This window comes from Myotis nattereri (genome assembly GCF_964212035.1).
Source record: "Myotis nattereri genome assembly, chromosome: 9".
In the NCBI taxonomy this organism is placed as follows: Eukaryota; Metazoa; Chordata; class Mammalia; order Chiroptera; family Vespertilionidae; genus Myotis; species Myotis nattereri.
The window spans coordinates 14,029,776-14,055,272 of NC_138084.1; the positions used below are offsets into that span (position 1 = coordinate 14,029,776).

Consider the following 25,497-nt stretch of genomic DNA (forward strand, 5'->3'; position numbering starts at 1 on the left):
AGCACCCGCAGTACCGAGACCCAGACCGCAGTACCGAGACCCAGACTGCGTGCCTGGGCGCCCCGGAGGCGCAGTACCCCGCGGCGCTGCTGCCCCCGCCGGGCGGGCTGGGCGCCCTGCTCCGTCCGGAGCCCGAAAGCACCAGCGGCGCCCTCCCAGCGGACCGCCCACACCACCCCCCCCACCCCCACCCCCCCCAGCTCGCGACTCAAAGAGAAATCTGGTGTTTAATGGGCACATTCCAGCACCGGGCCTGGAATCGAAGCAGCAGGGACAGGTAGGTTACCCCATGGGGCCTCACGTGGCGAAGAGGATGAGGAAGGCGACCATCAAACAGAAGAGCCCCATGGCCTCAGGTAGGGCAAAGCCCAGAATGGCACAGGAGAAGAGCTGTTGCTTGAGAGAGGGTTCCTGGCATAGCCAAGGATCAAACTGCCAAACGCTGTTCCAGTTCCAGCCCCTGGACCAGCCACACCCACGGTGGCAGCCCCAGCACCAATAAACTTGGCCGCTGTGTCAATGTCCCGGGAGACAACACTGGTTTGGAACTCCCGTCTGGCCGCCTGGAGTGGGCAGCTGCTGTCGGAAGGCTGTTCCGATGGGTCTCTGGCCTGCTCAGGGAGGAGGCAGACACAGGCCTGATTGGACCCCGGGTGCAGCAGCGGATCGGAGCCGAGTCGGAGGGATGAGCAGTGCCCCGGTGGTCTGCATCTTTCCCGTCTCCCAGCGTTAGCTCTAGGTTTCAGAGCTCAGCTCCCCCACCCACAAGTTGTGTACTCTTAATAAGTATTAAATAAAAAAATGGTTCATGGTCAAATAAATTTGGGAAATACTGGCTCAGGAAAAAAAAATATATATTTTATTGATTTCAGAGAAGAAGGGAGAGGGAAAGAGAGATAGAAACATCAATGATGAGAAGGAATCATTGATCAGCTGCCTCCTGCATGCCCCCTACTAGGGATCGAGCCTGCAACCCAGGCATATGCCCTTGACTGGAATAAAACCCGTGACCCTTCAGTCTGTGGGTCTATGCTCCATCCACTGAGCTAAGCCAGCTAGGGCATGACTGACCTTTCTTTCAGGATCTTGTTGGTCTTCCAAAAAGAAGGCTATACTTCAAGGTTAGATGCCTGAATCTTCTCAGGCACCCAGGCTTAAAAAAGAGAAAATTAGCCATGTTCACCTTTCACCCACCCTCTGTATCCATTTTATGCATCTGCCTTTCAAATCTCTTCCTCTCCACTCTGCACTGCCATATCTGTAGTCCAAATCCTATGTCATGAAGCTTTTCCCCTGTTTTTTTCTAAGAGTTTTGTAGTTTGAGCTCTAACATTTCGATGTTTGATCCATTTTGTTTTTGTATATGGTGTAAGCTAAGGATTCACCTTCATTCTTTTACATGTAGATATCCAGTTTTCCAAGCCCCATCCTATATAATAAAAACGTAATATGCAAGATCGAATGGCAGAACAACCAGTTGCTATGATGCACACTGACCACCAGGGGGCAGAGGCTCAATGCAGGAGCTGCCCCCAGCCTGCAGGCCCCAGGTCAGCCAAGGTGGGTGCCAGCGGCCCCCCCTTCCCCCATCGCCCTGCCAGTCACCTCACAGATTGATGCTAATTGCTGGCCAGGCCTAGGGACCCTACCCATGCATGTATTGCATGCACTGAGCCTCTAGTTTGTTATAAAGATTCCTTTCTCCATTGGCCCTCTTGTCAAAAATCATTTGAATATTTCTGGGGTCTCTAGTCTATTCCAATGTAAATGCCTATATTTGTGCCAGTCCCACGCTGTTTTGATAACTGTAGTTTTGTAGTTAGTTTTAAAATCAGGAAGTATGAGTCTTCCAACTTGCTTTTCCAAGATTTTTGTTTGCCAAATTATTTTTATTTGGGGCTCCTTGAAATTCCATATAAATTTTAGAATGGATGTTTTCTTTCAGAGAAATGTTGTTAGAACTTTGATAGAATTGCATTAAATCTGTAGATTGCTTTTGATGGAATTAAAATCTTAACAATATTGTCTTCCACTGTATGAATGTGGGACACCTTTCAAATTCGTTGTCTTTAATTTCTTTCAGCCACACTTAATAGTTTTATTGTACAAGTTTTTAGCCTCCTTGGGTAAGTTTATTCCTAAATATTTTGTTCACTTTAATGTTATTGTAAATGTCATTGTTTTATTAATATTCTTTTTGTGATTGCTCATTGTTAGTCATATAGAAATTTGATTTTTGTGTTGACTTTGTATCCTGCAACTGTGATGAATAAATTTATTAATTCTAACAGCTTTCTGTGAAATCTTTAAGGTAATACTGAACTTTTATTTTATTCTCTCTTATATTACAGCTGTTATTTGTAGTCATTTATGTGTCTGCCTATCTCTCCCAGACTGTAAATTATTTGAGGAACAAACAGCTTTACGTTATAGCCCCTCGCTTACTGTTTTTGGTGTATATAGTGGTACAAATAATTTAAACAAATAAATCAGTACTGATTTTAAAAGAATATCTATGATCCTGAATCATGGCAATAAAGAAGGGACACTCCTGGGACTGGATATGTCTTGTGTCCTTTTCTCTTACAAACCCTCTGGTGTCCCTATGACATATTTCAGGGTCAGAGAATGAGGAGAGAAAAAAAGAGAAGAGTAACATTTATTAAACATCTGTTCTCTGCCAAATACAATGCTCACTTCTTACAACTGTGATGAAACCTTATTACTCTACCCATTTATCTAATGAGATTGCAGATTTGTAAAAGTTAATTGAGATTATACTAGAAAGTAGAGAAGCCAGAATTCAATGGTAAAGTTATTAGGCAAGGAGAATTTCTGGGAATTGGAAAGGGTAGAACAAGGTAGAGAAGATGGCAAATCAGAACTAGATATCTTTAACATAGAGTCTTAGAAGAGAAAATGTTAGTCTCATCAAGATTGGAAATGTAGTTCTGAGTTGGGAACAGAAGAGGAATCTGAGATGTGTTTCAGGGGCTCTGATCATATAACATCAACTCATCTCACTATTTTGTGCTGGGTTTGGGGATGAAGTATTCATGGGCAGGGCTGAGGTTGTATTACCTTGTGTATTGAGTCAGGATCTGAGAAACACCCCCTGTCAAACTAAGTGGTGAGTAAAAGTTACTCAGAACTTCTATAATATCAAGAATTCTGCTTATTCTGCACCTGTGGAGCCCTAGGAGTTATGAGTCAATACATTCAAACCCCTGGTGTCTGATGTCGATGCCTGTTTTTACTTCATCAGACAAACTTAAGACTCATTATTTCCTAGAAATGCAGCCTTCCCTTCAAAGTACTTTATTCTCAAGATACTTCCAACATGGCCAGAATCAACTGTACCACTGAACCTTGCAAAACTGTTTCAGCATTTTCCAAAGGAGGTATTTTCCCTTTTTCTCTCTCTGCCTACTTTAAGGAAGGAAGAATTAGGTAAAAGAATTTTATAGCACTCTGCTATTATGGTATTTAATAAAATTAAATAATATATTTATTATTGCTAAATATGGGCACCAGCTACTTCTATGGATCACAGATCTCTATGAAAAGATTTTATTATATTTGTTCAATGCTGAGATGATACTGCTGCATTTTTTTCAGTTGTGAAATGAATAATCACAGAAGAGAATTAAGTGACACTAAGATATTCTGAGGAACACTGTCTATTGTCTGGTCTTGTTTTTTCTCTAGATTCAATATTACTTTTTGCAATATTTATAATTATCTTTTTATTCATTTCCAAGGTCATATTTTCCTTCAAATGTTTGCTTGAAATGGGAAAAATGTGTGTGTGTGTGTCCACGCCCATCCGGAGATGGAGAATAAATAGGGATTAAATAGTTGATCTACTTCCAATATAATCTAAAAAAAACTGCTGCGTGTGAACCCAAGGGCACACTTAAAATGAATTTCAGTAAATATCATATGTCCCAATCTGTTTGTCAATGTCAGTAGTCCTTACATCCACAGCCAGCCTCTCAACAGCAAAATCTAGGAAAACAAAACCCTAACTTGCAAAAAAAACCTGTTCAAACATTCTGCAGGCTTTGTAAATTTCCTGAGTTTCTCCTTCTCTCAATCTACCTATTTATCTTTGATATTTTTTAAACCCTGACATTTAAAGGATAACTTTGCACAAGAACTTTACTCAGTTTCCTACAAAATGACTCTTTCTTGTCATGAGAATTGCCAGGGGAGAACTTACAAAGTAATTGCACACACACACACACACACACACACACATCACACAAAAGGTTCTGATTTTCAAAAGGGAAACGGCATTTTTTTTAATGTGTCTTTGTCAGTCCTGGAGCTCTCAAAATAACTCCAGGATGGCTGAGCTCTCTATTTTGCCTTTTACATCAACAAAATAATCCTGAGCTACAATTTTGATTACAGTCGCGTGGATGGCTGATAAAGAGGGAGAAAGGAGGTGGCATGACTTACCAAACCCAGGCGGGGCTGCGGCTGTTTCCTTGGAAAGCTCCCCTGAGGCTCTGGCCTGGGATCTGTAGCACCCTAAGCAGGGAGCCAAAAACTGGCTTCCCAGCAACTCCCCGCACTTACTTCAACAGAGTGGCTCTGACGCTCAGTAACCAAGAGCACAGCACAGAGGTACTGATGCCACTGCGAGGGGGTCTCTGGCGCTCAGTTTGAGCTCTGCCTTCCTTTGGGATTCTAGCTTCAGAGGGAGTGTGGCAGTTCCCTGGTGTTAGGAAAGCTGTTTCATAGCACTAATGTCTACAGGAGAGCCAAGTAGGGGATGTGAAGACTGTAACAACAGAAGTTCACTGATCGGCAATATGCTTGGTCTGTGAACGCAGCAGCCAACAGAGCAGTGAGTCTGCTCTTAGCTGCCTCCACTTTTGTCTCCAAAGCCAGGACTCACAGAGCACATGGCTGTGAATCTCTTTGTTCTGTTTGTCCTGACACTTCAGCCATCCTTCCAACCATAGACCGAGAATGGTCACTCAAAGTTGAACATGGAAAGAGAAGACAAGAAAGATGGCTTAGCCGGTTCCTAGGTAGTGCTGCCGATGCTAAAGTTACGTACTTGATTCTCATTTTAGGCCAAAGAAGAACAATATCTTAATGTACAGGGAAACCATTGCTGTATGTCACAGGATCTGTCAGAGCAAGAGTGTTAGGGGGAGGGAGAGAGAGAGAGAGAGAGAGAGAGAGAGAGAGAGAGAGAGAGAGAGAGAGAGAGAGAAAGAGAGAGAGAGAGAGAGAGAGATGAATTAAAGGGACTTGGTCATTGAAAATTCACTTTCTTCTTTTGAAAATAGCTGCCTGGCCTGGCTGGCATGGCTGAGTGGTTCAGCATCAACCTATGAACCAGGAGGTCAGTTTGATTTCTGGCCAGGGCACATGCTCAGGTTGTGGGCTTGATCCCCAGTGGGGACCGTGCAGGAAGCAGCTGATCAATGGTTCTCATCATTGATACATCTACCTCCCTCTCCTCTCCTCTAAGAAACTAGCCATCTGTTAATCTCAGGGGTGGCAAGTGGTCGCCTTTGCTCCCACTTGCGCTGGGTCAGAGATAACAGTCAACATTACCAAAGGGGAGGAGATGGGACTAGCATAAATGTCAAGAGAAAACGCATCTGATTGGTCATAATTAATGAACTTTGTCTAAACACTTAAAAGTGATCTTGACATGACCAAAGCAAAATGCTCCTCATTGTTTTATCTTTGCAAGCCTATTTTGTTCTATTCCCCACCCCCCTTTTTTAGCTTTCTCGACTTATGAGGCTTTTTGTCTAAAAAAAATATTCAATTCAGAATAGATCTATAAATCAAGAGGGTTTGAACCTGTGAGAGGGACCATGTCCTACTTATGACAGGTTACCTGGCTTCCTGGCTCCTACTCCTCTAATTGTGAAATCTCCATGACAACAAACTGCCCTTAACCGGCAAGGTATTCTCCTGTCTAAACCTCAAAGTCCTCATTGTTATAATAGGTAAGACTAATCTAGTTGGTTTTCAAGTTCTGTATATCTGGATTAAAGGCCCAAAGAACTTCTGAAGCAATTAGTGTTGACCATTTCAACCAAATCAAAAGATACTAACTTTTAAGAAAACACATTAAGATGCTGAGAAGATGAAGGGCGGATGCTAAATTGATACAAAGTTCTTCTGTTCCAAAACCCTCCTGCTCAGGTGATTTGGAATGGCTGTCATGATTCAGAAAATTCAATGTCAAGAATACTTCTGCCTTTGCACAGTGTCAAATTTAAAAGGGTTTAATGTATTTGTATTGGATCCTCTGCTCCTGTGTCCCTTGGTGCAGCTACAAGTGGCGTATTGATTGAGGCATTCTGAAAATGAAAGGGAAGAAAAAGAATTTTATTCTCCCTCCCCAATTGCCACAAGTCCTGCTTTCACATCTGACCTCACCTGCTCTCCTGTCTGTGGTCCAAGTACAAATAAGGCATTTGTGTATGAGTAGGCAAATCTTTTTCTCTTGGCCCTAGATTTCTAAAAAAAAATAATAAAATATTTGCACACACACACACACACAAAGGAAAAAATCTACCCTGGTTGATGTGTTCTGATCCCTGTCTGAAAGCAAGCCTAACAAATGAAGGGACTTGGTGTGATTTAGTGTAATGCCAGCAGCAAAAATACAACTGTAAATTATTCTTTTCCAACCTGCTCTCTGAGGCTCAAATTGCTGTTTTGCTGTCTGCATCTGCAATGATGGTTGATACATCCCCTGGGTAGGAAAGTACTGAACTCCTCTATCTTGACTTAGTAGCTGAGCTGAATTTAATAAAATTATTTAGCAGCTACCAAAGTCAATGAAGGCACCAAGGAAGGAGGGTGGGAAAGAATACAAGGAGTTCAGTTTGCTATATGTGGCACATAACTTCCATATACAAACAACACTCTCATCTCAGTTATTATACAATTTGCTTTGGAATTAAACAACAAAGATTCCTAATACTTATGACAGGGTCTTTTTAAAAATTGTTTTGTTTTTTTAAAATCAGAACAGTTCTGTGCTTTTATAGTAATTTGAAAGGGAAAGTTTTGACAAGCCAGAATGACATCTTGAACTAAATGGAGAGAATAATAAATGTGTCGAGTATGTTTGCAAATCACCCAGGATAGCATCCTGAGACTTCAGGTAGAATCTAATGCCTAATCTTTCAATTCACACGTGATTCACCTCCCTTATCAAGAGCTTCCATCTGGGAAAAGCAACCATGTTAGGAGTTAAAGAAGTCTTTCCAGGGGAAAGATAGCAGCTGAAAACTGAAGAACCGGTAGAAATGAGTCAGAGAACGAGAGGGCCTATCACATTCTACTTTTGTGCAGAGATGGAGAGACACTAAATATTGTGGCATTTTTATGGATGAAGATATTGTGGGCGAGAAAAGCTATGAGGAAAATGCATTTTTAACAGAATTCCCCACCAATTCCCTACCAAATGTTGAGCAATGGATAGAATCTTATAATAAAAATTAATATGGATGAGTGTATAACTCTACATGTAGATTCAAAATTTTTTTCTTAATTTTAAACACTCTTCCATAGGATGAGGTAGACAAAGATCACCACTAACACGTGCTCTAGGAGCATCAATAGATATGGAGACTTCTGAGGTTGAGGAGGGTAAGCATCCTGCTCTTTCACCTCTGCCCTAGTCAGATCACTTGTGCAATGATGTGTTTTGTTCCGTTCCTTCTGAGACAAGTGAAAGGGAGCAGAAGAAACCGGCAGCACAATCCAAGGAAAGGCACTAGGATTATTGTAAACTTGAGGCCATGAAATAAAATAAATCGGGGGTTGTGGCGGGGTGGGGGTAGGGTTGGGGGGAGGTGGCACTCAGCATGCACACAGATTGTCTGAGCCGAGCTCTTTCCTAGTCTGTGCCCACTTTATTCTCAGGGGTGGAAACAGGTTGCAACTTGTTGCTTAACAAGTACAGCCAATTGGTTGTAACTTCCTGGAGTGATGTGACAGAGGTGCTGAGATTGTATGCAAGCTCAGCCAAGAAATCAATTAGCAGTGACTGCCACAGCCACGGGCTCAAGAGCGGGGGCACTTACCCTGAGTTCTGGCCATTCCTGTCTGATTAGCTGCATCCGTCAACCAGCAGAAATTCAGTTCTGGGTCTTGGGCTCACCTTCACCTCAGCCTCACAGTGGCTTCTCCATAAAACTCTGGTAAATCCTTCTGGAAAGTAGCCAGGTCAGGATGAGACTATAAAGCCACCTTAATGAGCACTGGTGAGGCTGCAGGCGAATATTAAACTCCGTTGCTTTCCCTTAGTGCCCTTCAAATGAATTAGAAGAAGCATGTCTGAGCTAGTGCCACAGGTAAATTGTCTTTCTGCCGACAGCAGGGGCTGAATTCTAATAAGTGACCCTGGTTCCTGTGAATATGCCCTGGGAAACATAGCTTTAAAAGATAAAGAATGGAACTCCTTGAATAAGATAGGGAAGACAAGGCCATACTTTGGGTAGTCCCTGTGCACGATCCCCCTTCTTTCAGACCCTTTCTACCAAAGTTTTGACTCACAGGCATCACAAACTCCAAATAGACTCATCTTGATGAGGCATTAAAAGAAAACATCATGGAATGCTACAGTGACTGATGAGGTCCTTAGGGGGAATGGACATTTAAAAGGCTTAACTTTTTGCTCTCCTTATCACAAATTGAGCCTCTTCCACATGGTGCAATAAGTCAGGAAACCAGGTCTGAGTCCAAGTTTTGCCAGATAAGATCTTAGACAAATTATTTAATCCTTATAGAAACTGAAACACAGAGAGATGAATATCATTCATATTACAGGGCTGTTTGGGGGATTAAAAGATGAATCTCTTTCGATTATTTTTGCTTGGTTTTAAAGTAATAGATGATCATTGCAAAAAATAAATCAGAAAATAGAGAAAGATGTAAAAGGAGTGAGCGAGAAATAAATCACTTCTAATCCTACAACCTAGAAATAACCACACAACCATTTCAGTGTATGACATTTATTGAAAAGAAGTAGAAGAATCATGTAGTATATATTCAAACACACGCATACACACACACACACACACACACACACTCACCCACACACACACACACCATGGATACAATGAACAATAAGCCTTTCGTTTATCCCAGAGCATAGTCATAACCAGGACCAAAGTGACTGAGTGACAATAAATATCAACATTTTCTTATTTAGCCTCCCAAAATTTGACTAGGCAAGTATAAACATTATACATAAATTTATGTATTTTATAAGTCATTTAAATCTATTTTCAATGTTGGAAAATGCACCATGTAACGGTCAGGTGATATTTTTATGGATGAGCCTTACATCTAAGACAGAGAGATTGGAGGCTATAGAGTCTTTGTCATGCCACCAGCAACTATAGAAGCTTCTAAAGTGGTATATGCCCAAATAAATGTCCATTATTACCAGATGAGCCTCGGCCCCAAATCACAAGCTGGTCTTCTGTTTAGCTTATCACATGTTGTGCCATATGCTGTATATTCTAGCTAAGTTAAGCAGTCTTTTCCTTGGCCTCGATCCTCTAGAATCACATGCTGGCTGGGCCTTCCTGGATCTCAGCACTAAGATATTGAAAGCAGTGCACAAACTAGTCTAAATAAAAAAACAGACAAGACCTGAAATAGATGACCCAAGAGACCCATTCCCTTTCTGTCCTACTGGAGAACTAAACCACCCACCTACAGCAAACTTACAAAAGTGAAGAGAAAGCCGAATTCATGTTTTAGATAACAACCCTTTTGTTTCTCCACTTAGGCTCTTTTCTTGAACCTTAACTTCAATCATGTGTCCCTGAGAATTCTTTTTTTGTTCCCTTACTCACAAGCTGCTTATCTTTGAATGAAGGGGGTGAAGGGAGAAGTGATGTCCTGAAGTCCCTTTAGAGCAGCGGTTCTCAACCTGTGGGTCGAGACCCCTTTGGGGGTTGAACGACCCTTTCACAGGGGTCGCCTAAGACCATTGGAAAACACATATATAATTCCATATTGTTTTTGTGATTAATCACTATGCTTTAATTATGTTCAATTTGTAACAATGAAAATACATCCTGCTTATCAGATATTTACATTACGATTCATAACAGTAGCAAAATTACAGTTATGAAGTAGCAACGAAAATAATTTGATGGTTGGGGGTCACCACAACATGAGGAACTGTATTAAAGGGTCGCGGCATTAGGAAGGTTGAGAACCACTGCTTTAGAGGTTAATCAGGGTGGTGCCTTCCTACTGTTCTCTTTTCCAATTCTAATGCCATGACTATGGCTGCAACCCACTCAGTCCAAAAATAACTTTCCTTGAGAGTAGAGTCACCTTTCTGGCTGTGAAAGAGAATCAATTAACCAATTGAGTTATAATCATCCACAAGGGGCTATCTAATTAGAAATAGGAAATTAAGTTCAATGCTGTTCCTTGGCACTGACCCTGACACTACTCCAAGAATAATAAAGTCTTCGAAATCAGGGACAAGACTGACCATTTAAGTCATGTAAGCGTTTATCCAATCAAGAAAGTTATCTACACACATTTGCCATCAATTCACGAAAACCAGTTTTAAATGTCAAAAAATAATTAAAAAATGAGTCAGTACACTTGGGCAGAGTTGCCTCTTACATGGGCATTAGGCACTAAAGTCACCATAGTAGACAACAAAATTATAAAGGCAAAGATGCTCCTGAAACTTCCATAAATTATAGGAAATGTTTTGTATATAATCCTATAAATTACTTTCATCAAGTTTTCTAATTCTATATCATGTTCAAAATTTTTGTTTTATTTTTGCAAAAAAAAAGTCAACAATCAGTCAACAAATGGTTTTCATATCTTTCAATGATCAAAAACACTTTTCCATAGAATTAATTCTTTCAGACCCATTTGCCTACAACATGTGCACATTGAAGTGAATAAAGTATAGGACCACTAATCTTATTTAACTTGAAATTAAAGCAGTGAAGAATTTTAAATCAAATTATATAAATTTTATTTGCAATGGTAGACCACAAGGAAAAGATATTTTGGAGGTTTAGCCCTTACAACAGCCTTTCAAGATTAGGTATTAATATCTCAATTTTATAGTTGAGCTTAAAGAAATAAACTAACTTTGCTCAAGGCTTTGAAGCAAATAAATTGTACACCACAATTTGAGCCTAGATGGCTCAAGTTCGTATTCTTCACATCTGTCTATAGAAACTCTATCCTTTGAAAATGGGATTTGAATTTTTTACATCTGATAAATAACTTCTGTTTTCAATGAAGATGTCACCAGTGACAAAGAGTAAATCAACACATGATTTATCCTAGTATATGACCCATCTATAAAGAAGTAGTTCTCCTTTTTGCTGGCACTTTCTGGACAGTTGAAGTCATTTTGAAAACAGTAAATCTGGGGACTCTTCTTGCCCAGTGTCATCATTCTTTAGTCTGGAAGGTACCCCTTGGTGAAGATCAAAGCTACGTTTCTGCAAGTGTGGTTGCCAGCCAAGCAGTATCAGCACCACTTGGGAACTAAGCAGAAAAGCAAAGTCTAGGGTTCTGCTGCAGAGCTGCCAAATCAGAAGAAATTCTGGGGTGGGGCCCAGTGATATGTGATTTAACTAGCCCTTTGTGTGATTCTATGCCATGGTCAAGTTTGAGAACCACTGATCTGATCCACAGGAAGAATTCCTATAAGTCTTCCCATAAGTCTCTTGGACCTTGACAAAGCCTCTGAAAGATTCATACAAAAGGCATTTATCAAGCCTTTGAATTCAAATGATAAAACATTCCAGGTCTAGATTTGTTTGACCATTTGTTCTTTTCCTTAAATAGGATGGTAATTCCATCAAAAATCCCATGTAGAACAATGGCCCCTGCCTTCCCTTTGGAGGGATTGAAGGAGTAGAACCAGAGTCATGGGTATCTAGACACACTCACACACACACATAGACACATGAAGGGAACTCTTTTTAGGTACAAGGCAGGTTCAAATGCCCAGGATTCCCTGTGTGGGATTAAGAGTTCAGGGGCAGTGCCTGACTTAAATACAGTGGAACCATCTTGGCATGCATCATACAGAATGGAAGAAACTTTGGACTTCATGCCATTGGCTTGTTGTGTGATCTCAGGCAGATAATTAGCCTCTTATTTTCAGTTTCCTCATTCATAAAATGGGAAAGTTAACATTTGTTGGGCACTTCCTACATGCTGAGCATTGTACTATTTTTCAAATTTTTTTACATTTACTACTTCTGACAACCCTTTCATGTAGGCATTATAGTCCCTATTTTACAAGTTTGAAGTTCAAAGAAGGCTCTCCAATTATTTGAGATCACACAACAATGTAGTAATGGAACAGTATTTATCCTCACCTTTAACTCAAAAGCTTCTGCTCTTAAGCCATTAAGATAAAGAATTTCCAAAGATTTTTAAGGAATAGAAAAGAAGGAAGTCTTTTATATGGATATTTAGGTAAATTTAAATATTTGTAATGCTTATTACACCCATTAAGTATTTAGGGTCACTGTGCTGGAAAAGACATATACTAGTAAAATGAGTAAAGTGTATAACTTGTTTATAAAAGTACTAGAAGCCCAATGCACGAATTTGTGCATGGGTGGGGTCCCTCAGCCTGGCTGGCGACTGGGGCCAAATGGGATCGATCGGCCGGCTGGCCAGGGGGAAAGACTGCAGGAGGTTGGCCGGCCATGGGAGGTTGGCTGTGGGAGCACACTGACCACCAAGGGGTAGCTCCTGCATTGAGCATCTGCTCCCTGGTGGTCAGTGCATCATCATAGTGACCAGTCGACTGGTTGTAATGGTCACCTAGGCTGAGAGAGAGAGAGGGAGAGGGAGAGAGAGAGAAAGAGAGAGAGACCATGACTTATAATAATATTACATATAAAATATATAATTATTAATAAAATTGCCATTTTGGGATATCCAGAGATGACATGTCTTGAACAGGGAATAAAGTAAGAATTTTGTTGCGTAACACTCCCCACTCATCCCAGAGGCACTTGTAGAATATATAAATTCTAAAAGTCAGAAACCGGTCACATTAAAGACACAGAAGGCTCAGTGTGCAGAGAGATCAACTAATCCAATACCCACTTTCTGACTAATCAGAGATAAGCAATAGGCCTTTTGATGTTGCTACCCAGTGACATAATACCCTTTTACTAGCAATACAGTCAGCAGATAAAACAATCTCCGCAGCAGTAATGGTTATGATTAGTTTTGTTAATTATCAATTTCCAGACAGGATGCTGGGAGAATAGAGTGCTCTGGTGCATCTACTCTGGTCCATATAGACAAACAGCAGTATCTTCCTTGAGGCCTCCAGGTGTCAACCATTATGAGTGTGCAGCCTAATTACTTCTTCATCCAGTATTTTTATTCATTATGCAGAAACATTGTTTCTTACTCAGTTCAACAGATGTGATTTTGGCTATGAATAAGGCTGGAGTTTTTCCATGGAAAAATACAGTCTGGATATTAAACCCAGTTGGAATGAATAGGAATTTCAAAAATCACAAATAAAATTATAAAAATTCAATTTTCTTATATTTTTTTGTCTTAAATGTATTTTTTTCCTACCTAATCATAGAACTCTTATTTAGTATTTCCACGTGTACTTGGTCTGTTTATTCTGGGTAAATTCAGTCAATATTAAGTTTTAAGATAGGGTAGTTAAGATTTTCAGCCTGTTGAACAGCTGGGCAGCGGGAGGAGTTTATGTAGCATCAGACAGTGGTTGAGTGAGATAGCAGGTCCTCCATCATTCTGGGATATCCATGGCCTTCCATTGACATCTAACTTGCCCCCATGCAAGTTCAGCTTGCATATCAACTCACTGAACAAAAAGTGATGCTGAGGTGGGAAGACAGCTCTCCTATGTGCAGTCTCAAGCTGTATTTTTCTGTGCGCCCTCTGCTATACCATCCCAGAATCACTGATGTTCAGAATAATGAATGGGGCTGAGGTTATGCACAAGGTGCCCCCAGTGACATTCCTGAACACATTTTTATCTTTCTTATGTAAACCCTGGTCTTCCATGATTAGGCCTTCCCTAATGAAATTATTGGTAGCCACAGGGTGCCTTTCTTCTGGGATGCAGTAAACTAGAGCTGCATGCTCTACTGGTCTTTAATTAATGTCTTGCTTAAATTTATATCATAAAAAGTGCTTTACTGCATGCACTATATGCCACATACAATAAGATGGTCTCTCACATAATTCCAAACAGCTCCAGCCCCTCTCTGACACAGCCATGTTACAGGAACAAGGAACCAGCAGTATCCATAGTTCAGGAGTGCACAACCCCAGACTGTGGATGCCTTCTGGAAGGAGTTAATACTATATCCAATCATCTGCCTTCTTCACACGGTTTGGGTCCAATTATTCTTTGTGGAAAGAAACAAGATCAAAGTGTTTTTGAAGCTCAGAAGCTTCCACCCCGAACTTCACATCTTGCCAGGACCCCAATCTGAGCTTGATCAGCCCAGGCCACAGAAACCGAGGCCCAGAGCGCGGACCAAGAAGAAAGACTGAGTGCTTGTGGGAGACATTGTTATTATACTCATGACATTTTCAGGTGGGCCATTAAGAAAAAGCAAAGAGCCAAGAACCCAAGTTCCCATAAATAAAGCCGGAAACCCTGACTTAGAGACAGCGAAGACAGCTTGAGAAGAGAGCATATCTGAACTATCCGGCTGTAGAGAAAACTGACTGGATTTTCATTCTGACAACTTAGTAAGCAAAATAAGCTACTGACATAGTTTGCTGTGGGGTTTTCTTCCAGAAATTTATATATCAGCTCTGAGTCACAACATATATAATAAAAGAAATATACGTAAATATGTTCAGAGTAGTTCTGGTTTATTGAGCACCTTTAATATGTCAGCACTGAATTAATCACCTGCAAAGGCATTCCTAGTCTTCTTTGAGTTCATATAACAACTTTATAAAGGAATATTTCTATCTTAACTTTACAAAGGATTTGAGCTTACTATCGTTTATTTCTGAAGAATAATAAAAAATAATCTGCTGATGACTTGTGTTCTGGGCATTGTACTGAATGCTTTACAGGTGTACTGATTGCAGACATGAATTCTACTTTTCACTACTAGGGTGAGAAATGTCCCATGCTTCACTGGGAAGGAGGGCTAGGGGAGCCTCCTGTTATGCCCAGATTTCAAGATTCCCAAGAGCCCACCAGGGAGCCAGCGAGTCCGATGCAAAAGCAAAGAGTCTTTCATTTCAAACTAGTTCGGCTCCCTGACCACACTCACCGATGCAACAGTAGCCCAGTGGCAGAGAGAGCGAAGCCTGATGGGATGAGGGGTTTTATAGGGGGGTGAAGTAAGGCAGGAGAGGGGACTGTGGGCCCTACCGATTGGCCAGGAGCAAGTCGGTGTCTCATTCTTGGGTGTGGCCAGCAGAGGCCTGGGCCTCCGGGAAGAAGCCCCGTGGAGCACATGGCTCTGCCCAAAAATGGAGGACCCAGGGCAAGATGGAGGGCGCAGTCCTCGCCCCTCGATAGGCGTCCTTCCCCGAAGGCCGCAGGCCGCTCCCCAGCACCCAGGAGCCCGGGGCACCGTTCCCCTGCTGGAGGGGGCTCGGGCCGCCCCTACTCCCCCAGAGCCCCAGGCCTGCCCCCTCTCCGCGGCCCTCAGCCTTCCCGGGCAGGAAACTAGACCGGGGGCAGCGCCGGTGCCGAGAGACGGGCGGGGATGGGCTGGCAGGAGCCCGCCACGGGAACGCCAGGACCAACCGCGGGGAGCGCTGGGCATCAGGGCCTCTAGGTTGAGGTCACGCCCTTTCACCTCCCTAGGGACATACAAGAGTCTGAGGCACAGACTCTATGAAGAAGGCCCTGTGGTCTTCAACCCACGGTGACCACTGCCAGCAGGCTTCTTTGCCCACACCTGCTGTGTTCCTTGAGAGTGGGTGATGCCTATATTTACACCTGCACACAGAAGTCACTGTCAAAGCCAGGAAGCTGGGAGCGAGATGCCCTGCCCCCTAGGTACACCACAGAGCTCCCTGAACGAACAGAGCTACTGCTCCGGGCACTGCACAAATGCGGGTTATCACTTCCCACTGCCCCTCTCACGCAGCCTGCCTCTTTGTAGCCTTTCCCTCGTCTCAGAAAAAGCTTCCCCAACCAACCCTAGTCTGTGTTTCCCCTTTTCATCTGCTGTTAACACTGACTGGTGGCTTCTCTGATAGAGCCAACAGAGGCTCTCTTCACCTGTAAAGAGTCAGCTCTCTCTGCATTTGGCAGTTAAGAAGGAACCACCCACATTTTTGTGTGAGGGTTGAACCATCCGCTAGCATCTAACCTGAGCAAAGCCATAAGTTCAAATTTGAAAGGACTTGAGACTGTATCTACTATTCCTTCTCCTAAAAGCTTGAACCATTTTATGACATGCCGAACCAAAAAATTCCTCAGTCTCCTCTATAAAGGTTGTTTTTTAAAATAAGGCTTTAATGAATCAGTTTTCCTCAAGCCTCTTTTCTGCACTGGGAATGTACAGAACTCTGCTATAATGCTTAAACTTGAGAACCTCACCATGTGTCTTTGCTCTGTTCCTAGAAAGTAGCACACCTACCTATCGGCTGCTTAGTACTCGGTAACCAACCCTAAAAATAAAATTTAAAAAGCGGGGGGTGGGGGGAGGAGGAACAGGGCATAAGGCAAACCGTGTCAAGGGAAAAAACAATTTCAGCACAAAGACATTCTGAGTAAAATGACTAAATCGTTTTTTTCTTTAGCAACATCTAACCTTTCAAATGCATTCTGAGTAGCTCCCTCAGATGCCGATGAAAACAGACTCTCCTCTCCCTGGCTGGGGCTCTGTCTCACACTGGCTTGCTCTCTGCCTTCCTTCCAGGATTCAGGAATCATTTCCAACAATGTCGCTCTGCTTTTGTGTTTCAGCAGAAGCCCCGGTCACATTTTTATCACGCTGGGGGCACATTAGAGAATGCACAACCTCATGCGTGTAGAGTCTCTTGCACATGTGTGCAGGCACCAGCAAAAATGGAGAAGGATGCGGCCACTGAGTGATACTGAGCTCCAATGTGATATCAAGTCAGCAACAAGAGGCCACAGGCCAGAGGGCGTGGTGGAGCAGAATCTGAGTTAGAGTTTATTTTTCCTTATTTGAGAAAATGATTGTGTTATTTTAAGATCATGGAACAGATAACAGTTGCTCAATAAGTTGGGGATGATTATATGTAAAAGTAAACTGTGTTAAATTAAGCAATGTTACAAACATGCCATAGGAATTATTTATAGGGATTTCTTGGAAATGTTTTTAACATATTTTTATTGATTTCAGAGAGGAAGGGAGAGGGAGAGAGAGATAGAAACATTAATGATGAGAGAAAATCATTGATAGGCTGCCTCCTGCACACCCCATGCTGGGGATCAAGCCCACAACCTGGGCATATGCCCTGACTAGAAAGTGAACTATGACCTCCTGGCTCATAGGTCGACGATCAACCACTGAGCCACGCCAGCCAAGCTCTTGGAAGTATTTTTACATTACAAAGAATCCATCCGTGCTGTGGATAATCCTCCCTCTTTTATTGTATTGTATGCTCCACTGTTTATCAGAATTTCAACACAGCAGGTTGTCTAAAACCTGTAACCAGGGAGAGGAAGGCGAGGACCCAGGGACCAGGACTGTGTATTTGAGAGCTTGGAACTCAGAGTGCCTGTGAGTATCCAGTACTAATCCCATCTACCAAGGGCATTTAGAAGTCACCTTGTTAGGGATGCTTTTATTAAGGACTTAGTATTATTGTTACAGATAGAAAGACCAGCTTCCCCCTTTCTTGGTACCTCAAGGGATAGGAGACTGGCCCTTGTCTTTGTAAAGGTTTTACTGATAAATATACATTTTGTTTGAGCCAATACACATTTATATTTCCCCTCCTACAGGCAAGATATTCCACATTGGAATTAAGATTCTTCTGTGCATTAGACAGACATAGAAATTACCACCATGGGGTGGGGGGGGGAGCATAATTAGGGCAAGTTATAAAGATGTTTTAAAAAAAATATGCAAACACCTTGAGTCACTGGAAGCAAAATGATAAATAAGACACAATGCATGCCCTCAAAGCTTCACAGGCCAGGGAGGGGGCAGGTAATTACAGTACAGCGCTGTGTTGTATTAAGTGCTTAACTGCCTCATTGAAGCCCGCAGCTGCAATTAACTAAGTTACCCAGCCAAGGACTCTTACTGATGTAGAATGGAAATGACATTTATGATCTACACTTTCCTTGGTGCTGACAGCCCACCAGTTCCTGTCCAGCCTAAAAGGCATCTCCTCTTCCCTAAATGACCTGCCTCATGTCATGTGTGGGCAGAAAAGCTTTTGTTGAGAGTAGCCAGAAGCTGATCAGGATTGCGTGATATTGTGTGTGGGGTGTGTGTGTGTGTGTGTGTGTGTGTGTGTGTGTGTGTAGGGTCATTATTATGTCATTCCAAAAAAAGGAAATAATAGATCCATTTCTTCTAACACAGAGACAGTGTACAGTTTAAAGATGGTTTATTAGCTTCCAGTTTATGATACACAAGAGTTATTCGAGTACATAACTCACCTCGCCAGTCCAGAGCCAGCCCTAAAAACCTCAGCAGCACTTTCCCCCACCTTTGTGACTAAATGGAATTGACTGTACAGTTACAGCCCTGTCATATATGATGTTCATAAATGTGCCACACTGACTGTCTGCTCTTTTAAGTAACTCTGCTAACCTGGACACATTATCTCAGATTTATATTGCTGATATAGGCCAAGGGGAGTGCAGGGAAATGGCTTCATGGGCAAGATGAGACTGGCTGCCTGTCTTACCTTTCCAGCATGGCGGGAGGAGAGTGGTCAGAGGCGCGTGTGAACAACGACAGAGGGAAAAATAACAAATAACGATTTTGACGGAATCTCTGAACTTTTGCTAACGTGGCTGATTCTAGATTACATTTTGATTGTAAAATTCCCTACTTGTCTTGATAAAGAAGGGGGGAAAAAATCTCATAAAAATTAACATACTTTGGCCAAGTCTCTGTCTTGAAATTCCAGTTAGTGAACTGAAACCCAGTACTAATGGTTTAAAACAATAATTATTTAATAACCCAGTACTAATGGTTTAAAACAATAATTATTTAATTGCTTATGATTTTGTGGGTTGGCAATTGGAGTGGGGCTCACCTAGAACAACTTATCTCTACTCTTTATGATGTCATTTAGGTCACTCGAATATTTGAGAACCACAGGTAATAAAGCTGGAATGGCTGGGACATCTGGGGTCTCTCTCCACAAAGTCTCAGTATCCACAAGCCCAAGCTTGTACACAGGGTCACTGAATTTTCTGACAAAGGTTAGTCTTGTAAAATCTCCAAGGCCTAGACTTGAAAATTGCTCAGCACCCCTTTCTGCTACATTTAATTGGTTAAAAGAAGTCACCAGGATATCCCAGATTCAAGGGGTAGAAACAATAGACTCAATCTTTTAGTGGGAGAAAATACAAATAATTGATAGCTATTTATTTTTCAATTTATTACACATTTTAATTTTCAAAAAAAAAAATACCCATAAGTCTTAGCACAACTGAAAATAGTAAAAAGAAAAAAGCAAATAATTGTTACAATTTCTTGAATGCCAGTGTTACAGAATACACAGTATTTCATTCTTACCCAATGAGATAGACAAGCAGTTTGCAAATTATGGCCTGTGGACCAAATTCAGCCTGTTGCCTGCACCTATCTTTGTTCTAGCCCATGAACTAAGAATGTTTTTTACATTTTTTTAATGATTAAAGGAAAAAGTCAAAAGAAAAATAGTGTTTCATGACACATGAAAAGCATATGAAATTCAAATTCCAGTGTGGATAAATAAAGTTTGACTGGAACACAGTCATGCCCATTTGTTTATATGCTATGTGTGTCTGTTTTCATATTACAACAGCAGAACTGAATAGTCACAACACAGGCCATATTTCCAGCAAAGCCTAAAATATTTACTATCTAGTCCTTTACAGAATATTTACTTAGAGACAGAATTTGAACACAGATTGGTGTAACTCCAAAATTCACACTGTACTCCCTGAAAAATGACAATAACTGCCATTTGTTGAGTACATACTTACGCCACAATGCCTAATCCTTACAATAGCCCTATAAGAGGTTGTGATTATCCCCAATGCATTAAGAACTGAGATGAGTAATGTCACAACTTGACAAATTCTATATGACTAGTGAGTAGCTGAACTACAATGCAAAACCAGGAACCAGACTTCAAAGCTTGTGCTCCTAGTAACAGTTACATTAGTAATGAGAAATATGATGGAAACCACCTTAACCAACCATCAAATTTAATATGTCCCATAACACTGCAAACATACCTTGCAAGCCTTCTGATTTGAGACACAGAGGGAAAAAAGTCACCCATGGAATACTCTAGTCAAATCTATGTAACCACAATTAGTTCATAAAAATAACAATAGAACACATTCAAATAAAATAAAAAAAACATTCTGCTAACAATCAGCCTTGGCTTTTCAAAAAGCCATAATTATGAAAGATAATAAAAGACTAGGGAATAGTTCTAAATTGAAGAAAATTTAAAAGGCCTGATAATAAGCTCCCTCCACCCCCCAAAAAAAGAAGTACAAATTGGTTGTTAAAAATAATTATGGGGATGTAAAGTGCAGCATAGAGAATATAGTCAATAATATTCTAATAACTACGTCGATGGGTATGAGATTTATCGGGATGATCACTTAGTATATATAATGTCTGAATACTGAGCTGTACACCTGAAACTCATATAATATTATATGTCAACTATAATTGAAAAATAAAAAATGATTTAAATAAAGAACTCAAAAAAAGAGGCATGATGAGTATATGTCATATGTGACTCTTGATTAGACCCAACCAATGAACTTGTATGCATATATGCATAACCTGTGGACATGGACAATGTGGGGGTGAGGGCCAGAGGTTGGGGTGAGGACAGGATTGGGCTGGAAGAGGTTAATGGGGGGAAACGAAGGACCTATATAATACTTTGGACAATAAATATTTTTAATTATCGTTATTAAAAAATAGATCCTGGATAAAAAGAAAAATATAGAAGATAATATTGAGAGAATTGGAGAAATTTGAATATGGATTGTGTATTAGAAATAGTGTCATATCATTGTTGAATTTACTGGGTGTGATCATTGCATTGTGGGAATGTCCTCATCCTTAGGATATAGTTGCTGAAGCATTTACTGTCATGATGCTTGTAAGTTACTCTCAAATGGTTAAGTGCGCACACACACATGCAGATAATTAAGTGTCTATTGTGACTATGTGTGTACAGAGAGAGAGACACAGAAAGAGGAAGGAAGGGAAGAAGAGAGGAAGGAAAAGCAGAAATTGGTAAAAAGTGATGAATCTAGGCTAAGGGCATACAGATGTACAATCCTTACAGATTTCCTGTGACCACAGCTTTGCTCTTACCACCATGTCACTTACGCTTTCAAATCCAAAAATCCTAGTTTGCTTTCCTTCTCCTAGGGCCCCCTCTGCTCCCAAATGCAAACACAAGTTTTGTGAACTTCTGAAACTGAGAGGATGAACCTCAAGATATCAGACGACCAAGCAGTTGTAAAAGGACGTCTGTTCGTGCCTTACAAGAAACTTGGATGCTTTGAGGAAGTTAAAGTTTTCATTCAACTTGTCATACTGTGCTAGTTTAAGGCCTTTAAGTACACTGACCCCTCTTTCTACAAGCAATTTCCCAGAGGCATTGGTGTTTGGAACACACACAGACAGGCTGCTGTAAGTGCCCATTAGTCTTCAAACCTGAAATGCCCCCCAAAATGAGTTACAGTGAAAAACACATACTACCTCCAATGAAAAATAGCAAAATGCATCCAGAGTTCAAAAGGCAGGACTTGAACAAGATGATCCCATTTCATGCTACATTAATGCGTCACTCTAATTTTATATAGGAATGAGCCTTCAGACTTCCCATCCAGAATTCTGAAATATGGAGGTATCCAAGCAAGTCAATCTATTTCATAAAAGGGGAGGTGAGGGGGGGGGGGTTCACCTGTAGTTTAGAAACTTGTCCAGAGTTTCTAGGCCAATAAATGTTAAGAGAAAGAGAGAGCAGGAAGGAGGAGAAGGGAGAGAGAAAGGGAGGAAAGATAGAGAGAATGAGAGGGAAGGGAAGGAAAAGGGAAGGAAAAGGGAGGAAAGGGAGGGGGGAGGACTGCGCTCTCTTGGAGAGAGTGCATGGCTTGGGTAAGAGCATGGGTGCTGGAGTTAGACTGCCTGGAGTCTATGTCTTGGCTCAGCCACTTACCAGCCATGGGGATCTTGGTCCTAGACAGGGATAAACTGTTTGTGTGCCAGTTTCTCCATCATAATATGGTAACAACTGTACTACCTACTCTTAGAATTATCATGAGAATCAGATTGAGATAATTCAGAGAAAATGCTTAGAACAGTGCCTAGTACATAGCACTAAATTTTCAGCTATTATTACCGCAATAATTTCTGATCAAGTATGAGGAAAATTGCAAACTATTCCAGGTTTGAGTGTCCACTTTAGCATCACTTCACCTAGCATCAAATTGTCTCATCAATACTTCTTGAGAGGAAATAGCTTTCCGAATCTCTTATTTACACCCTCCTCTTCAAATGGCTAATCCAAACATGATCAATTCACCTCACACAAAATCCCACAAAAAGAATAATGTTGTAATACAAATTCCATGCATTTCATCAGTAACTGCAAGCTAAGGCTACATTCTCTTTCAATGATCAATTTATTGCAGTTCTAGCCACACACTTACACACACACACACACACACACACACACACACACACACACACACCTTTAACCTAATTGCCAAAAACGAATTTCCCTTCTTTTCTGGAGAACTTAAAGAGACACAGGACAAGACTCGAGGCTTTGAGGCACACTCACCACAGCCGCCTTCCTCCCCTGGCTCTCTGGAGCTCATACCCATAATACACATGCAAAGGGTGATGCCCCTATTTGCCTCCAAAACTAGCTTCTTTGATGCCCACTTGTTTGTTGCCTCTGGTAATAGTACCTCATGGTCCTCTTGGCGAACCATGCCTCCATCACTGCCAATTAGAGTCTGGGAGGCCCTAATTGATTCTAATTAATACTAGCATGCAATCCCATTCAGACTAGTAAGAGTCAGGCCCCCAAACAGTTGTAAGAACTATTGATGAAAATAAGAGATTAAAATGAAAGCCTAGTTTGCTGCCAGCCAAGCACTTTGCTATCACAAAGTGGTCACACTAAGACATCTGAGAAGGGAATCAGTAGAGAGGAAAGCCAGGTTGGAGGGACAGAATGATACCAGGTGGTAATGACCACATTTGAGACTCTAGGTCCAGCTATGCGTGAACCTAGAAGATCCAGCCTAGAATACTTCCATTAAGAGAACTAGCTGATGTCCTTTTTGCTTTAATCAGTTTGTGTTGGATTTACTGGTATCTGACATTGAAAGCATTCTGAATAACACTTCCTCTAATTTTTGGAGTGTCAGAGCCTTCCTGGATTTCATACAGAAGTGAGGAAGAGGGGCTGCCTTCTAAACTCTATGCCCAACTCAGCCATTAAGCTTTGATAAATCTCTGCATATTCTTAGGATCTTCCAAAAATCTGATCACACCCTGGTCCTAATTTTCTTAACCATAAAATTTCAAAGCCAACCCAGTTGTCCTGACCCAAAGCAGACAATGAAACATCATTCTTTCCTCTTCTGCTATCAACCTGACCCCTCCTCAGAGCAAAAATTCCTCTTTCTGACAGGCCAGCGTGGCTCAATGGTTGAGCATCCATCTGTGAACCAGAAGGTCATAGGTCAATTCTCAGTCAGGGCACATGCCATTGTTGTGGGTTCAATCCCCAGTTGGGGCATGCAGGAGCCAGCCTGCATTTCCTCTCATCATTGATGTTTCTATTTCTCTTTCCCTCTTCTTTCATCTCTGAAATATATACATTAATTCCTTCTTCCTTACCAGAAAACAGAACCTGCTATACATCTCAGTGGGTAGAAACAAACATATGAGAGAGTTGTGAATGAAGATTATTCCTTAGCCTATCAGAAATGCCCAGTACATATCACCGCTTATCTTTGTGCTGTACCAACTACCATTTTTTAAAGTTTCTTTATTGATTAAGGTATTACATATGTGTCCTTATCCCCCATTACCCCTCCAACCCCCCCAACTCATGCCTTCACCCCCCTGTTGTCTGTGTCCACTGGTTAGGCTTATATGCACGCATACAAGTCCTTTGGTTGATGTCTCCCCCTTACCCCCACCCTCCCCTACCTTCCCTCTGAGGTTTGATAGTCTGATCAATGCTTCTTTGCCTCTGGATCTGTTTTTGTTCATCAGTTTATGTTGTTCATTAAATTCCATAAATGAGTGAGATCATGTGATATTTATCTTTCTCTGACTGACTGGCTTATTTCACTTAGCATAATGCTCTCCAGTTCCATCCATGCTGTTGCAAATGGTAAGAGTTCCTTCTTTTTTACCACAGTGTAGATGTACCACAGTTTTCTAATCCACTCATCTGCTGATGGGCACTTAAGCTGTTTCCAAATCTTAGCTATGGTGAATTGTGCTGCTATGAACATAGGGGTGCATATATCCTTTCTGATTGGTGCTTCTAGCTTCTTGGGATATATTCCTAGAAGTGGGATCACTGGGTCAAATGGGAGTTCCATTTTTAGTTTTTTGAGGAAACTCCATACTGTTCTTCACAGTGGCTGCACCAGTCTGCATTCCCACCAGCAGTGCACAAGGGTTCCTTTTTCTGCACAGCCTCGCCAACACTTGTGGTTTGTTGATTTGTTGATGATAGCCATTCTGACAGGTGTGAGATGACACCTCATTGCGTATGATTTGCATCTCTCGGATGATTAGTGACTTTGAGCATGTTTTCATATGTCTCTTGGCCTTCCTTCTGTCTTCTTTCGAAAAGTATCTATTTAGGTCCATTTCGCATTTTTTGATTGGGTTATCTTCCTTTTGTTAAGTTGTATGAGTTCCCTGTAAATGTTGGAGATTAAACCCTAATCAGTGATAACATTGGCAAATATGTTCTCCCATGAAGTGGGCTTTCTTGTTGTTTTGTTGATGGTTTCCTTTGCTGTGCAAAAGCTTTTTATTTTGATGTAGTCCCATTTGTTTATTTTCTCTTTCGTTTCCATTGCCCTAGGAGCAGTATCAGTGAAGAAATTCCTTTGGCATATGTCTGAGATTTTGCTGCCTGTGGATTCCTCTAGTATATTTATGGTTCCCAACTACCATTTTTAGCGTGATTATCACACACTAGGATTTTGTGTCACCCAGTGTTTAAAAGAGATTTACTCATAACCTGACCCCCTACCTTATGTTTCCCATAAAGTCCAAACTTCAAATGGAT

General features: G+C 41.4%; 1 pseudogene across 1 annotated transcript; it reads right to left on the reverse strand.

Moving 5' to 3' along the window:
* Positions 1 to 297: 297 nt before the first annotated feature.
* On the reverse strand, positions 298 to 711 carry LOC308524748 (ATP synthase F(0) complex subunit C1, mitochondrial-like; annotated as a pseudogene). The gene has a single exon. The product of its transcript is annotated as an ATP synthase F(0) complex subunit C1, mitochondrial-like (transcript).
* Between the last annotated feature and the right edge of the window lie 24,786 nt (positions 712 to 25,497).